This window comes from Palaemon carinicauda, chromosome 2 (genome assembly GCF_036898095.1).
Source record: "Palaemon carinicauda isolate YSFRI2023 chromosome 2, ASM3689809v2, whole genome shotgun sequence".
Taxonomy (NCBI): Eukaryota; Metazoa; Arthropoda; class Malacostraca; order Decapoda; family Palaemonidae; genus Palaemon; species Palaemon carinicauda.
In genome coordinates, this window is record NC_090726.1 from 88,251,554 (window position 1) to 88,268,269 (window position 16,716).

Here is a 16,716-nt window from a genome sequence, read left to right on the forward strand (position 1 = left end):
AATAAACACATTATTATTATTATTATTATTATTATTATTATTATTACTACTAGCTAAGCTACAACCCTAGTTGGAAAAGCTAGATACTATAAGCCTAAGGGTTCCAACAGGGAAAAATAGCCCAGTGAGGAAAGGAGGCAAGATAATATATAAACGATATAAGAAGTAATGATGAATTAAAATAAAATACTTTAAAAACATTAACAACATTATAACAGATAAATTGATATATAAACTATAAAAGGACTTATGTAAGCCTGTTCAACATAAAAACATTTTGCTGCGAGTTTGATCTTTTGAAGTTCTACCGATTCAACCACCCGATTTAGGAGGATCATTCCACAACTTGGTCACAGCTGGAATAAAACTTCTAGAGAAGGGTAGTGTTGAGCCTCATGATGGAGAAGGCCTGACTATTAGAATTCACTGCATAGAAATGATTCATAAGAGTTACAATTAACGTTTTGAAGTAATTGGATGGAATTCTGATAAACAAAAACAAAAAATAAAATAAAATAAACAAAAAAGAAAAATGATCAGACATGACATTCTTCGTTGCGTTGTCAAGAATATTCTTTCTTTTCAATATCAAAATTATATTTTCTTTTCAACATTCTTCTCATTCAATTGCGGCTATACATTAAGATCTAACTAATTGTATAAAAACATTTTGAGAATATTAATGTCAAAACATATTAGCCTCCTTGCTAGTACAGCGGTAACGTGTCCGCCTCGCATACGCATGGAAGCAGATCGATCCCAACCCGGGACCCTGAGTTTAAGCTGTTTACTGGGGAGGCTACTGCTGTTCTTGAGCACCACTTTGGGATGTTGGGCTTGCCCGGCTGACGTTCTGGTGAGCATCTAACGTGATGGAATTGGAACTGAAACCAGACACCTTTAACCTTCATGATGATATTTAAAGGGGTATGAAAATCCTTTATAATAACTCGGTGGTAAAAAATCTTGTTCTTGCAAAAGCATAATAGAATCAAGATAAAAAGCTTAGACAAACACTTTCTCAAAGCTCGTTAGCTATCGTATTACGCAGCTTAACAAAACATAACTTTAAATTCTTTAGGAAAAACTTTTATAATGACTTCGTGGAACATTCCTTGTAATAATTTGCTTAATAATTCTTAGAATAATTATTATTCAGTGCAAAGATTTTAAATCCAACATTAAAAATCTAATCTAGATGGTATAAAAGTGATACCAACTAAACACATCTTCTTCTAAACAAATCTTGCTTAAGCATCTAGCTGAAAAAAAAAAGGTTTACATAAACTTTTTATTAAAACTCATTAGTGCATTAAAATACCTTAAAATAACTTTTATAAAGACTTCTACGAACATTTTTTGTAGTAATTATTCTTAGAATAATTACCATGGTCTTCCACTGTCTTGGGTTAGAGTTCCCTTGCTTGAGGGTACACTCGGGCACTATTCTATCTTATTTCTCTTCCTCTTGTTTTGTGAGAGTTTTTATTGTTTATATAGGCGATATTTCTTTTAATGTTATTCTTAATATATATTTTTTTCCTTGTTTCCTTTCCTCGCTGGGATATTTTTCCTATTTGACCCCCTGGGCTTATAGCATTCTGATTTTCCAACTAGGGTTGTAGCTTAGCTTAGCAATTAATAATAATAATAATAATAATAATAATAATAATAATAATAATAATAATAATTAAGGGCAAAGAGTTTAACCCAACGTTAAAATTCTAATTCAGATGACATTAAAAATACATTTTTATTATTATAAAACTATTAAAATAATGGTTATAATAAAAATATCTATTGATTAGAGGCTAATATATAATATATATATATATATATATATATATATATATATATGTGTGTGTGTATATATATATATATGTATATATATAGATATATATATATATATATATATATATATATATATATATATATATATATATATATATATATATATATATGTGTGTGTGTGTGTGTGTGTGTGATCTTCGTATTTATGAGGAAATTTGAATGTGTGTGCATTCTTTATGGAGTGTCCATGCATAAAAATCAGAGTAAAAGTCTGGAAAGAAAGTCATAAAAGTAGTTCATGGTGTATCTTTCGTCTTACGTAAAACCACCTGAGTTAAGCATGCATACATCTAATGTACCTTTTGATCTATCTCTAAAGCATGGTATTCAAAAGAAAAATACTATGAAATAATGATTTTTTTTTTTTTTAGATCCACGTGCCAGTAGTTGTTCCTGCCAACTGTATTGTTCCGCGCTCTGGTCAGTGTTACCAGGTCTGGCATAATTTTATGCTTTTGACATGATCTGAAGGGGAATACATAGATTACCATAATATCTGGCATAATAATAAATTTAGCATAAATTTGGTATAATTTTGGTCTATCTGACTTAATTGCAGAATAACTGGAAACGTGGATATTCGTTCTCAGCTGTTTCATCAAACCATCAGCTTTGAAAGACCCCATGTAACAGTTTATTAAGATTGACCCTGAAGATGTACGTAACCATCTTCCTGTAGTACAGATTTATGTTGGCGTGAAATGTGCTAGGTTGCTTAAGAATAGTGTAAATGAGAGGGATGATTAACAGGCAAATTAGATGTTGAAATTTCTTTTAGAATTATTTTTTGCAGTTATATAAACGGCTTCTGCTAAACGAATCTACTTTATTGGAGGTGCCTTCCCTTCTTTGATCTTGCATGTTTAGTAGGGAGTGGCATAACATCTGTTTTTTAAATTTTCTGTTTCCATATATCATTTTAGAGAGTGAATAACAAGAGTTAGACAGTGAATGGCGCTCATTATTATTAAGCAGTGACACTGATTTTTGTCTCAATATACCAACACAGTCTTTTTGGTCAAAAGTTCATACAAGTAGAAAATATCCCACCCTCTCCAAATTTGTTAGAGCCTTGCTTAGTATCACATTTCCAATGCGGATTGTGAGTGTACATTTTCTTTAATCAACATAAAAAAAATAAGAAGCGAAAAAGGCTGTAGCCTATAATGTTTCTTTGAGAAATTAACTTCTATGTGGAGAAGGCATAAGAAAAGCAGATGAATGTACTAAATTTCATCTAACACATGAATTTCAAATCCACGAACAAATACCTTTACAATATATTTTTTTTTCTTCTAAATCCTCTTTATTTGTCAATCATGTAATTAGTTGTTCCCAATAAAATCCCTTCACTATCATGTATATATTTTGGTTGGTGTTTACAGTTCAGACAATTAAATTTTGGAATAAAACATCAATAATGAAGTATTATTTATTAAGGCATTTTTGCATGATATTTGCTATGAAAACTATAATAGAAATCTGGCATAAATCTGGTATAATTACGTAAATTTTAAATCTGGTAACACTGGCTCTGGTACATTCAAAAAATGGTGCCAGATATGGAAATTTATCCCTAGATTTGGGGATTTTGGGTGTCTGATGGGGATATTCTGTGCAATTTTTTATGAAGAAGAACCAGATATGAGTAAATCTTTATATTGTTGCAATTAGTTTAATTGCACTAATATGAAGTATAGTGAGTAATTTCTATATTATTAAAGCCTACATGACCAGGAGAAAATGTGTTTCTGGAAATGGGGATATTTAGGTTGTTTTGGGGATTTTTTATCACGAGTTTTGGGGATTTTTAGACTAAACCAGCTGTCATCAGTGACCAGTCATCACTGCATTCAAAGGAATCAAAGCTACCGGTTATGGTGAGAAGAGTAACCTACCAAGAATAGTTATTGTTTACGACATTTTAGGAAATTAAAGGTTACAAATTTCTCCAAAGGTTGGTACCGTTGATTTAGATACCAGGTTTTATGTAATGAACTATGTTTAGAGTCATTGATAAGTGGAAAATTGATAGATATGTTTGCAATGTTGGCGGCCATAGGCCAGGACAGTTTAACAACGGCGTAACTTCGTAGGTCCAAATCCCATTTGTTGTGCTAGTCCAAATTTAATGTATAATCGATAGTTTTAATGCGCGAGGACAATTATTCAGAGGATTCTTCAATAATGTGTTTTTATGTGTTTTATTTTTCTAATTTTAAAGTTAACTGTGAAGTATTTTGATAAAATTCCAATCGACAACCATTCAGTGACAACTTTCAGAAAAATTGCTCTAGATTATCGGGATCTAAGTTCATACAGACCAATTTCGAGTCTTTATTTGAAAAATTGATAGAATATGCAATTATTGAACAACTAATTTGTCATTTCGAAAAAGCCAGAGCATTGCCAGACATATGTTAGGGTTTTGGTATTATTTTACTGTATTACAGGGCAATGTAACCTAGGAGAAAAACTTTTTCTTATTGAACAAAATTACGCTCTTCGAAATTGACACTCGTTCCTGTCGCAAATGAATAGTTTCATCAATATATATATATATATTATATATATATATATATATATATATATATATATATATATATATATTATATATATATATATATATATATATATATATATATTATATATATATATATATATATATATATATATATATATTAACCCTTTTACCCCCGGGGTATTTGGAAATTTCCAACCCTTAACCCCCAGGGGGTTATTTTTTTCCCAGCACATTTTGCAGTATATATTTTTTAAATTGCTCTAACAGCCTTAATTATTGTCATAGAGAGGTCAGGTTGGTCTCATTCTCTTGGAAAATGACTGAATTTTCTAAAAAAATTATCAAAAAATATGAAAAACTAATTTGTATAGCAATTTTTTTGCAAGAACGTACCGGTACGTCCATGGGAGTAAAGGGATGGCTTTTGTGGAACGTACCAGTACGTCCTTTGGGGGTAAAAGGGTTAATAATAATAATAATAAAATACATATTTAAACATTTTAACAGAAAATATTTGTTTTCTTGTAGAAAATAACGTGATTTAACCGGTTTTCACCATTTGATCCGTAATAACAGCAACCAGTTCGTCTACTTAAAGTTAGTTGAATTGGTTGTTCTGTTGGTTTGCTGTTGAAATGAAGGCCAAATTCGGTCAAATCACATTATTTACTACAGGAAAACATATATTTTCTGTTCGAAATCAGAATCTGTAATACATTAAAACTTTATCATTATTTTTTTGCAATGATGAGTATGCTTACTAACCTTAACCTAACTTAGGATACTGGAATGCTGGATCTTCACTTAACCAGACTAAGGCACCCCCTCTGTCTATTGAAACTTACAATTCAGTAGAATGAAACTGGATATATCGCAACTTTACGTACTATGCTCTAGATGAAATCTAATTAAATACATTATCATGCCATAACTGTATTTGTGTATAAGTAGTAGATTTCTGAGTGGTTGGACATATTTTGTTTCCAAGTTATATAGACAGCACAAATGGGAAGCAATTGGTTATCTATAATCTTCTTCCTGCTTTAGAAATCAATGGTGAATAATTATGCCAATGCTATTGTCTTTTAATATCTGATATATTTACTAACTGACCTTTTGAATTAAATGAAACTTCCATAAGTTTTAATCCACAAAGTCTTAGAAGATACTATGTAATGGCCATTTTTATAGTCTATAGAGTTACTAATGGCTGATGTGTTTGTGTTAAGTGCTTGCAATGAAAAATATATATTGTACTTTTCATTTACTTACTGTCTGCCTCATGTGTAATAAGTGTTATATGTAGAATTTAATTTATAATGGGGTTTAGTCAAGTGTTATGTAAATAAACTCTAAGGTTTATTAAGAGATATAACATTATAAAGAAATTGGGAAATTATATTGTCAAAACTCCAATCAATGAGTATGACATTGTAGCACCTTATTCTATGTTATTTGGGCATGGTTTTGATGTATTGCATCCCAATCGGTCGCTGCTTTCCCCACCCAAAGCTCAGGTTTCCCCTGACATACGAGCTATGGTTGTCCGTCATTTGTACATGGTGTAATACACTTTGTTCCTACCTGAATACAAACTTTCATCCTTTAATATGAGAATTGGTTCAAGCACAACTTGAACTTCACAGTTAAAAACAGTTAAAAACCTATAACAAGGTGTGGGCAATCGCTGGTAGTTAGTGACCGGCAAAGAACCTTCTGCCACTACACCGAAGAGTTATTTTGATTCTTGCCGCTGAAAAACAGAAGAGCTATTGGTCTCTCTTCAACCTTAGTAAAATTTTCTTTCTTTAACTTTTTAATACTTGTTTCCATTAATGACACTGGACTTAATCCTTGGAAAAGGAAATAAACATCAGCATCTTATGACATGGTCCTTGGGTTTGAACTCGAGTGGCTGGCTGATACTGTATCTTGTCCGAGAGTCAGACTTCTGTGATTGTCTAACCCTTTACGAGTTCGGAAAGAAGACGGTATCGATAAGAACAATTTCCCTTACCTGAAAGATAGACTGTAATCCTTCTATGTTCGATACGCGCAATCGCAATCAATATGTGTGTGAGCGTGCACTTGGTTTGTACTGTACCCTGTACTCCGAATCATCGTTTACAAATGAATGCTCTTTTATCAATGCACAACTTTCTCCGAGTAGATTGGAAAACCTTCCTCGACAGACCTTGTCCGTGCTCTGTGCACTTCTGATATGAACACATAACAGGTCACTGTTGACGGCTCGCTCGCACGACAGCCCGCTGCCAACGGCTCGCTCGCACGACAGCCCGCTGCCAACGGCTCGCTCGCACGACAGCCCGCTGCCAACGGCTCGCTCGCACGACAGCCCCCTCTCACACGAGTACGCTAAACAAGTGACAGAGCTTCACACGATCTCATGGATTTTTGAGCACCTCCTTAAGAGTGCTCTCCCCAAGGGGTGATATTTCCTTGCGTCCTAAACGAATTATCATGATTATATACTCTTGTTTGATAATCAACATGATGACAGGCGCACGTAATTGAAGAACTCTACATCCAAGATGAACAGAGGGGAACTGATAAAGAAATGCCAATATTATGATGCTTATTGAGCGGAGCAAAAATACTTATGTTCAATCATCTGTTCATACCTCAAAGTTACCTCGTTCGTCTCAGACACCTAGGTGGGCCGATCTCATACACTGCCTGTTGGAGGAAAATATAGCCACTGACCTTTCTTTTCTGTAATGCTGTACAGAAATCCCTTGATTGTGGTCAGGAAGTGTGTATGATTGGCCTTGATTTTAGTGCTGCTTTTGACCATGTTAATCATATGAGGCCCTTGTTTTCAAACTCAAACTGCTGGAAGTAAGTGAATCTTCTTTTAGCGTCATTATTGAAATTTTGAGCAATGCATTGCAAAGAGTTGTTGTGGATGGTCACCATGAGTATAGGAATGTGATGTCTGGTGTTCGTCAGGGTTGTGTTTTTGGCCCATCACTTTTCATACTATATACACATGTAGTTTAGCCTCATACTATATACACGTGGTTTGGCCTAGAAAACATGCTCATTGCATATGCAGATGTAAAGGTATAGGTGTCTGGTTTCAGTTCGTTTCATCAGAATAGATGCTCACTAGAACGTCAGCCTGGCATTGGTGGCAAGCCCAACCACAGCCTTGGTCTCCCCAGTAAACAGCTTAAACTCATGGTCCCGGATGTGGATCGATCTGCTGCCATGCAAATGCTAGGCAAACACATTACCACTGTACTAGCCAGGAGGCCATTTAGACCTTTGGTTGCTGAATCTTATGAAAGATCTTTTAAGGACAACGTCTTTTAACTCTTCATTGTCAATTCAGCTCTCTTAATACTCTTGTATATATTTTCCTGTTAACGTAACGAGTCATGTAAAATCATTTGCCCTTTCATCTTGTGTATTATTTATTATTGAATGTTGAACCTGGGCTTTTATATTTATCAGAATGTTAACGTAAAGAAACACAAATGCCCAGCCAATCTCGCCAGTCTACGGTCTGTCATTCACCTGCCCACCAGGACACTACTTTTCCATCCGTAGAAGTCTACAGTATGTCATTCATCTGTCTTGTGAATAAACCATCACTCGACTATGATCTCTCTCTCATTCCTCACAACTGGTGACCCATGGGGTTTCCCTTAACGGAATTATAACAGCAACCTTGAAAAAGATTTTGGGCTTGCGACATCCACTCACCTCAATGCCATTAGCGGACCCATTACGGCGCAAAACTACTTTTGCATTTTGCAATCGCCAAAATAGTTTTGCCACTGCAATTTACAACTTTAACTGCTGGGAGCCCCTACTCCATTCATGGACTTCGGGTTTCAGTTATGCTGAACCTTCGGGCTCTCGTAACGATGGTAACGTTGAGCCTTCAGGCTCTCGTGCCATCAGTCACGCTGATCCTTCGGGGTCTCGTGCCATCAGTCACTCTGACCCTTCGGGGTCTCGTGCCATCAGTCACGCTGACCCTTCGGGGTCTCGTGCCATCAGTCACACTGACCCTTCGGGGTCTCTTGACAGTGGAACTTCGGTTCCTCGTTACGCTGGCCCTTCGGGGTCTCGTAACTTTAGTTACGCTGAACCCTTTGGCTGGTAACTTTAGTCACTTTGACACTTTGATGTTTCGTGGCCGGGAAACTTTGGTTTCTCGTAGCGCTGACCCTTCAGGGTCTCGCAATACAGGCTACGTTAGGCCTCTGGTCTCTTGTGTCTTCAGTCACGCTGACCTTTTTTGGGCTCGTGACAGAGTAATTTCGGTTTCTTGTTGCGCTGACCCTTCAGGGTCTCATAACACAGTACACGCTGAACCTTCGGGTTCTCGTGACCCTAGTCATTATGAGTCTTACTCGTATGACGCAGTTTTTGGACTCACATTGTGGTGAGTGTTCGCGCTCACACAACTTACGCTACTGTGAATTTTCAGGGGATCGTAGCAATCTGTTCTCTCCTAAGCGCCAAGAGTTGTACTCTTACGACAGAGTTTTCGGATTCGTCACGCTGAGAGCTCTCGCGCTCACGACCAAATTGGCGCGCACGAACAATCTGGCACGCGCGACCAACCTTATGCACGCTACACGCGCAAGCAACACCACGCTTGCAATTGGCACCGTGTTGAAGGCGCGCGCGTGAACAGCCTAGCGCGCTTGGCCAGCCTGGCGTGCACAATCAATATTGTGCTGAATCCCCAGGCAGTGAGGGGGTTCCTAGCCGCGTGACTTATGGTAGGGCGCGCGATCATGGTTCACGATCCTCTGTTGCTCCCTCCCTGGGAACATCTCAACCAGAAGGTTCTCGCGATTTAATAACCTCGCGGAACTAAACCCGCCTCGGTTCGGTGGCTACCTCATCCCCAACGAAATACCGTCTCCCTTTTTGACTGCAGGGGTTAACCTTCCTGCAAGGAGAGACACCCATCAGTCTCCCAGTCTCATAGTCCCCCATTACCACAGACAACAGTCGCCCACGCGACTACGCCTAGATCCTATCCCTAAGGGTGGGCCTGTGCCAAAATTGTCTGCTGGGAAGCCTCCCTCAAACAAGAAGGTTAAGAAACCTGCCCAGGATCGTAAACCCAGGGATCCATATCTTCGTAAGGACCCTCTCTTTAGGTCCTCGGGACTCCGCGACCCCCCATTGCTTCGCGCCGTATTTGATATAATGCGTTAAGCCGTGACAGGCGTCATTCCCTGCTCCCAGTCCTTAGGAGACACTCCTAGGATCCCTTTGTGGCCACCTCTCGTCCCAGGGATATCTCCTCCCTCCTATCCTAGGAGGAGTTCCAAGGGTTCCGCGCCTGCGGGCCGGACTGGCAAGAGGAAACGGTTATCCCCTCGCAAAAGACCATGGGAAGAGAGTAGGCAAGAACCCCAGGGTAGCCCCCTGCAGTTCAAGATGCCACAGGCCAGACCCAAGGGAAAGAGGAAAAGGATTCGTCCTTCGCCCCCAAAGAGGATAGGGTGACTTGCTAAAGGGACTCCTTCCGTCCCTCGCTAGTCGAAATAGTGCCTAAGGAGGTACGACCTGCGACTGGGGTGTGACGTGCTCCCTCTGGCAGCGGACTTCCATCCCTCCTGTAGACCAACGGGGCCCTCGTTGACAGAGGACCACCTGTTTCGTAGCAGGGAGCCGAAGCATTTATTCACCATCCCTAAATCCTCGGCCAGGCATCCTTCTTCACTGCCTCCTAGGCAGCCGGAAGCGAGCACCTCCTCGGCAGTCTCCCTATCCCTGGTCTATCCCGTTGACGACAACGACCCACTCCGGGCTCCTATTGATGAGTGTTCGGATGTGGAAGGGCAGAGCGATCCTAAGGACGACGCTTTGCCAGCAGCCGCTAGCCCTGAGCTAATGGAGGATGAGAGGAAGGAGTTGGAACATGTCTTCTGGCAGGTCCTAGCCTGCATGCGATCCATCAATGGGCTACCAGATCCATTGGCAGCCCCTCTAGATGGAAAGGAAATGGTCCTTGACCAGTTCTACAGCACTCAGAAACCCCAGAGGACCAGTGCAGCTTTGCCCTGGTCAAAGGGGTTAAAGAGTGCCAGACAGAAGGCAGTGTCCCAGGCAACTGGGTCCACCTCCTCGCTCCGCTCCAACTCATCCTCCAATCCTCTACCTCCTCCGTATGTGTTTCAAAGGAGGTACTACGAGACTCGGGGAATCTCTCCCAACGCTGCCTCTCGATCACTCCATAGAGGCACTCTCGAAGGCCACACCCTTCGAGAAACTCACGGGACTTTGTCTCCTTTTCGGCCTCCGAGATCCTTAACCAGGAAAAGGTGGCGAAGTACGCCATGCAGGCTGCTTCGTGGCTTGACTTCTGGTTGGGATTCTTAGGACAACTGATTTTGTCTAAGGACCTGTCTCGGGAGTCCTCCAGAAAGTCTTTGGAGACTTTCCTATTGTCTGGCACTTGGGCCATCGAGTTTCTCTCCCCCAGGTACTGAACTTTTGGGCTAACACTATCCTGAAGAGAAGGGATGCCGCCATAGGCAAGTTCCACAGACACCTCCCTGAGGCCGAAGTAGTGAGGGCAATTCCTTGTTTCAAGTAGTGAGGGCAATTCCTTGTTTCAAAGAGGTGGAGGAAGTCCAGCCAGGACTCCCTCATCCAAAAGGTCTTAACAGCCAGACCTTATCCCAGCAGAGTCAGGAGGGTGTGAAGCGAGCCTTTCGCAACAAGAATTCCTTTCGTGGAGGATAGGGAAAGAGGGGATCTGGCCGAGGCCAGTCCCACTAGGGCAGGCAATCCTCCCATTTGTCCACCTGTGGGGGGATGTCTGCAAAAACACTGACAGAGGTGACTTCACCACGGGACCGAATCCTGGACGGTCGAGGTGATTCGTCCAGTCCCTCCACTGACTTGAGTGCCAATTCCATCGAACTCCTGTCCGAAGGGATCCCCGTCTGGAGACTGGAGACCAGTCATCGACCTCAGTTCTGAACAGGTTTGTCGAGCAGACACCTTTCAGGATGGAGACGGCCGACACTGTCAGACAAGCGATAAGACCACAGGACTTCATGTGCACTCTAGATCTGAAGGACGCTTACTTCCAGATCCCAATTCATCCGTCTTCCAGGAAGTATCTAAGATTCATTTTCAACCAGAAGCATTACCAGTTCAGGGTACTATGTTTCAGTCTTTCCACAGCACCCCAGGTCTTCACGAGAGTATTCGCCCTAGTATCATGTTGGGCCCACAGAGTCGTCATCTGTCTCCTAAGATACTTGGACGACTGGCTGATTCTCCACCACCGAGACGAGCTTCTAAGGTTTTGCCAGGATCTGGGGATCGTGGTAAACCTTGAGAAGTCTCGTCTGCTTCCCTCTCAAGAACTGGTATACCTAAGCATGCGCATAGACACCCTAATGCACAAAGCGTTCCCATCGGACAAGAGAATTCAGAAACTGAGGGAGATAACACAGGTCTTCCTCAATCGGGAAGAGCTCCCGGCGCAGTATTGGCTTCGCCTTCTCGGTCACCTCTCTTCCCTGACCCGACTGGTCCCCAATGGTCGCCTCAGGATGAGATCCCTCCAGTGGCGACTGAAATCCCAGTGGAACCAGTACACCGATTCCTGGGTTCAACTAGTCCGCATAGGGCTAGAGGAACAGTCGGATCTCAGGTGGTGGCTAGTGGAGTCAAACCTCAGCAAAGGGGTCGATCTTCTCGTCTCTCCCCGGAAATTGATGCTTTTTTCTGATGCATCAAAAGAAGGGGGGGGGGCCTCACGTACAGCATCATTACATCTCTGGCCAATGGTCCGAATCAGAAAGGTACCAGCACATAAATCTCTTAGAGATGAGGGCAGCCTTTCTGGCCCTCAAAGAGTTCACCAGGTCCTGGCGGGGCACTCCGTTGTGTTGATGAGCGACAATACCACAGTAGTGTCTTATGTAAACAAACAGGGTAGTACCTTTTCACAGCACCTGTGCCATCTTGCAGATGGGCAGAAGGCAAACTCGGTGACTATCAGCTCGCTTCATTCCGGGCAAGCGGAATGTGCTAGCGGACAAGCTGAGCAGAGAGACTCAGATAGTTGGCACTGAGTGGTCTTTGAATCCTCTGATAGCCAACAAAGTCCTGACTTTGTGGGGTTCCCTGACTGTGGATCTGTTCGCAACGGCCCTGAATTTCAGGCTCCCATTGTACTACTCCCCAGTCCCGGATCCCCAAGCTCTTTGGCAAGATGCTTTTCAACAATGGTGGATAAACCTGGACGCTTACGCGTTTCCCCCGTTCTGTCTGATGAGAAAAATCCTCAATCAGGTACGAGCAAGCAACAACTTGCAAATGACTCTGATAGCTCCGCTATGGTATCACGCAGAATGGTTCCCAGACCTTCTGGAACTCTTCACGGAGATCCCGAGGGAGCTCCCCCCATAACACGATCTTCTCAAACAACCACATGCCAACATCTTCCTCAAAGCCGTAGCTTCGCTTCGACTTCACGCCTGAAGACTGTCCAGCACCTCCTCACATAGAGAGGCTTTTTGCAACCGGTTGTGAAAAGAATGGCTGAACACCTCAGGAGATCCACAGAGGAAGTCTACCAGGCGAAGTGGTCAACTTTCTGTGGTTGGTGTTGTGGAAGGGGCATCTCTCCCCTCGATGCCTCTGTTCCAACTATAGCGAAGTTTCTTGCATACCTTTGGGAAGAAATGCTTCTCTTGGTCTCGGCAGTCAAAGGCTATCGCTCAGCCTTGAGTCTCACCTTTAGACTGAAAGGAGTTGATATTTCCTCCTCCTTGGAACTTTCTTTACTCATACGCAGTTACGAGCTTACTTGTCCCTAGGTAGAGCTAAGACCTCCCCCTTGGAATGTGGTTTGGGTCCTCAGGTCTCTGAAGGGCCCCCCCCCATATGACCCATTACACCAGGCCTCCGATCGCCACTTCACGTGGAAGACAGTGTTCCTGTTTGCTCTAGCTTCAGGAGATGGGGGGAAGTAATCCTCAACTACGTCCCTGAGTTCGTAGCCAAGACTCAAAATTGGGGTGAGCCGGACTACAGGTTCGTCCCATTCCGGATAGAGAGTCTTCCTTCTGTAACCGAAGATCCAGACCAACTGTTATTATGTCCAGTAAGGAGTCTGAGGTGTTACTTAAAAAGAACAACAAAAGCTCGCTCCCGTGTGCAAGCGCTTCTTGTTAGCGCGGGGAAGGTTAAGAGAAGGGTCACGAGGAATACAATTTCCTCTTGGATAAGGAAAGTCATTGAATACGCTCACAATCCAGACCATCCTCTGCACAATCGACCCAGAGCTCATGACGTCGGGTATTGCAACGTCCCTGGCATTAAAGAAGAATTTTTCTGTGGCACTGGTAATGGAAGTGTCAGACGACCTTCACCGCCCACTACCTGAATGACGTAATTCACAGGAGCATGGAAACGTTTTCCATTGGTCCTGTGGTGGCTGCACAGCAAGTGATCTAATGCCTCAAGCTCCTTGGTGGACAAGTAGCGGGGGTTGAAGGCTAAGGTTACCTGGGTTAGTCTGGGTGAATGAAAATGTCTGGCTCCCTTCCTTCTTTCACCTTCTTCCCCCCTGGGGAAACAGCTCCACAAGACTGCAACATAGCTGACCTCACCCTTCTGCATGTAAGATTCATTTCCCTTGTGCATCCTGATTATTAATATGTACTTTGTTACGTCAACAGTACCTCTTGAGGGAAGGTATTGGGTATGTCTTAAAACTCGTGCTTATCTTCGAGTTCCTACGTAAAGGCAAGCCACTAGTCTCTCTCACACAAGCTTCTGCAGGCTGCTGTCAGTGTGTTACCTTTTAACTACTTTGATTTTAGCGAGGGTAGGGTTCCTACTAATTAGATCAAAGATCAATTAGAGAGAACCCAGGGTCATGCCAAGGCCAGTTGGTAGGACTTCCTCCCTCCTAAGAGTAAGTCACCCTATAAATAGCGTAAGGTTTGTATCTGTGTCTGAGGAAATGATGAATTTGGAAATAATTTGTATTTTTCCGAACATACAAACCTTGAGCTATTTATACAACTTGGCCTGCCACCCTGTCCCCCTAGGAGTCCTGCCAGAAAGCAAAAGTGGTTACTCGGGTGTGAGTGAGCGGGGTAGCTGGGGTACCCCACCCCCTCTTCCGCTAACCAGCGGATGGGGGTAGTTATCCCTCACTAAAATTGTCTTGGCTAGTTTTCAGCATTGCCGAAAGTAATGCCCTATAAATAGCTCCAGGTTTGTATGTTAGGAAAAATACAAATTATTTCCAAATTTGTTATTTTAAATTTCATTAAAAACTTTATTATAGTTTAATTTTTATATAAAAACAACAACAGCTGTTTATTTAGCTGCTCTAGGTAGTTTTTATTTATTTAGTTTAGTTGCATACCCAGGCAACATCCCGTACTTTATTAAATGTGTTATATTACTGATGAGTTTATATAGAAAAAAATAATTTTACAATCTTGATATCAACAGAGAAATCTGTAATTTTGTACTTCCAGTTCACTAAGAGGAATACAGTAAGAGACCAAGTCCTGTTCCTATGACGATATTTTTATTAATTCTTATGGTTGTAGGATAGAGGGCTTAACTTCAGCCAATATTATTAAATTATTAGATACAGTATACAACCTAAAGCTTATTCATACAAAGCACTAAATACTGTACTATGGTCTTGCGATTGCGAGTCAAATTTTGCCAAAGAACGTTAATGTAAACACACTGTAGTAGTCAAAACTCTAATTTGTTGGTTTAAAATAAAATGAGTAATTTTGATCAGACCATGATAGGTTGTTCAGAGGATAAAGATAGGATAGGGCAGCCAATGGTGGATAAAGACAGGATTATATAATCATTGAATAAGGTTGTATACTTTTTTCATTGATTTAAAGTACCATTGGCTAGTCAATGGAAAAAGACATATTGTTGTTATATATTTATTCACATTAGACAAGGCTTGGGTAAGAAGAGGTTGTTGGTTTTAATAGTGATGGACAGGTTAGTCTATGGATGAAGTACAGTACTGTATACTCAATAAATCAAAACATTTAATATGCTTATCAATGAACTAGTCTAGGATAGGTTAGGGAGTCAGTGTATGTAATAAGTGTTTCCCTGTTATAAGATAAGGTAAGATGGGTAGAACAAACTGGTTAATTGATTGAAGGTTAACCAGAAAATCCACATTGATAAATTAATTAATATAACTGGAGTCAGTTTAAGGAGGATCCATAGAATATGTAAAGGAATCTTTGTCATTTCAAATACGAGAGTGATACATTTGCTTGGTGAGTTTAAGGAGTTGCAGGTCGTTTTTATTTTCCAGTTTTAGGAAAGCACCACTAATTATTCATTTGCACAGCACTATACTCTTGTATACAGTACTAAGTAATAATTTTCACCTGAAACTGTTACCTTGTCAGTAAATCCTAATTTTGCTCAAAATATTTACATACCTAAGATATTTTATTGATATTGTGTGTTTGACCAGGTGTCCTCTGTGGTATAAGGTAGAATATTTTATTCCGGGAATTATGATTTAAGTACAGAGCCTCCGAGAAAAGTGAGCCATAAGGGGAGTTCTGATAATGGATTACCAGAGGCCAGTCATTTGATTATTGTAGTGAGGTACACTATTTCTTTGTTAAGGTTTAGGAGGTACAGTAATACTTTTCCACTTTACCAGATACAGTATACTTTCAGTAGTAATATTTGCTATTGTAAGTATCATAGACAAGTCTAGTTTGTCATAATTTCCACTTTTATATTACATTAAAATATTTCATATTTATAGTTTATCATGCAGCTTATTTTACTAAAAGCATATCTTGATATTGAAGTGCACAAAATGTTTGAATGAGACCAATATATCTGTACAATTAACATCATTTATTCATTTTTCAGACTAGAATCATCATAAGAAGAAAATTATAGCCTCCTGCTCAAAATAGGAAATGAAATAATCCTGTTGTCATTAAGCTGAAGACGAGCAGGGAATAATCAAGGATTTACTACAGAAAAAAATTCGAAATTTTTTCGAGAAAGCCCAAGTTCTGCTTTGAAAAGGAGTATCAGCGAATCGTCTCAACTGAAGCAGCCAGTTTATCATCAAAATTTCTGGGTTACTAAACTACCATTACAAAAAATATCAATATACTACAAATATCTTATAAATGCTCAATTGACTAGAGGTATTGAGATTTTAGGGGTTTGTGTGTTGCAATGGTCACAATATTTATATCCTATAGTTTCAATAACAATCATTAATTGAATATGAAAATAAACTAAGTTAGAATTAAATAAGTACAGTAATAAATTTATAAATTTTTACA

At 40.4% G+C, this 16,716-nt stretch overlaps 1 long non-coding RNA gene across 1 annotated transcript; it reads left to right on the forward strand.

Annotated features, from left to right (window-relative positions):
• The first annotated feature begins 3,695 nt into the window (after nt 1–3,695).
• Nucleotides 3,696–16,464, forward strand: LOC137625884 (uncharacterized). Its single transcript, XR_011040935.1, has 2 exons — nt 3,696–3,808; nt 16,289–16,464. It is a non-coding gene; the product is annotated as an uncharacterized lncRNA (long non-coding RNA).
• The last annotated feature ends 252 nt before the right edge of the window (nt 16,465–16,716 follow it).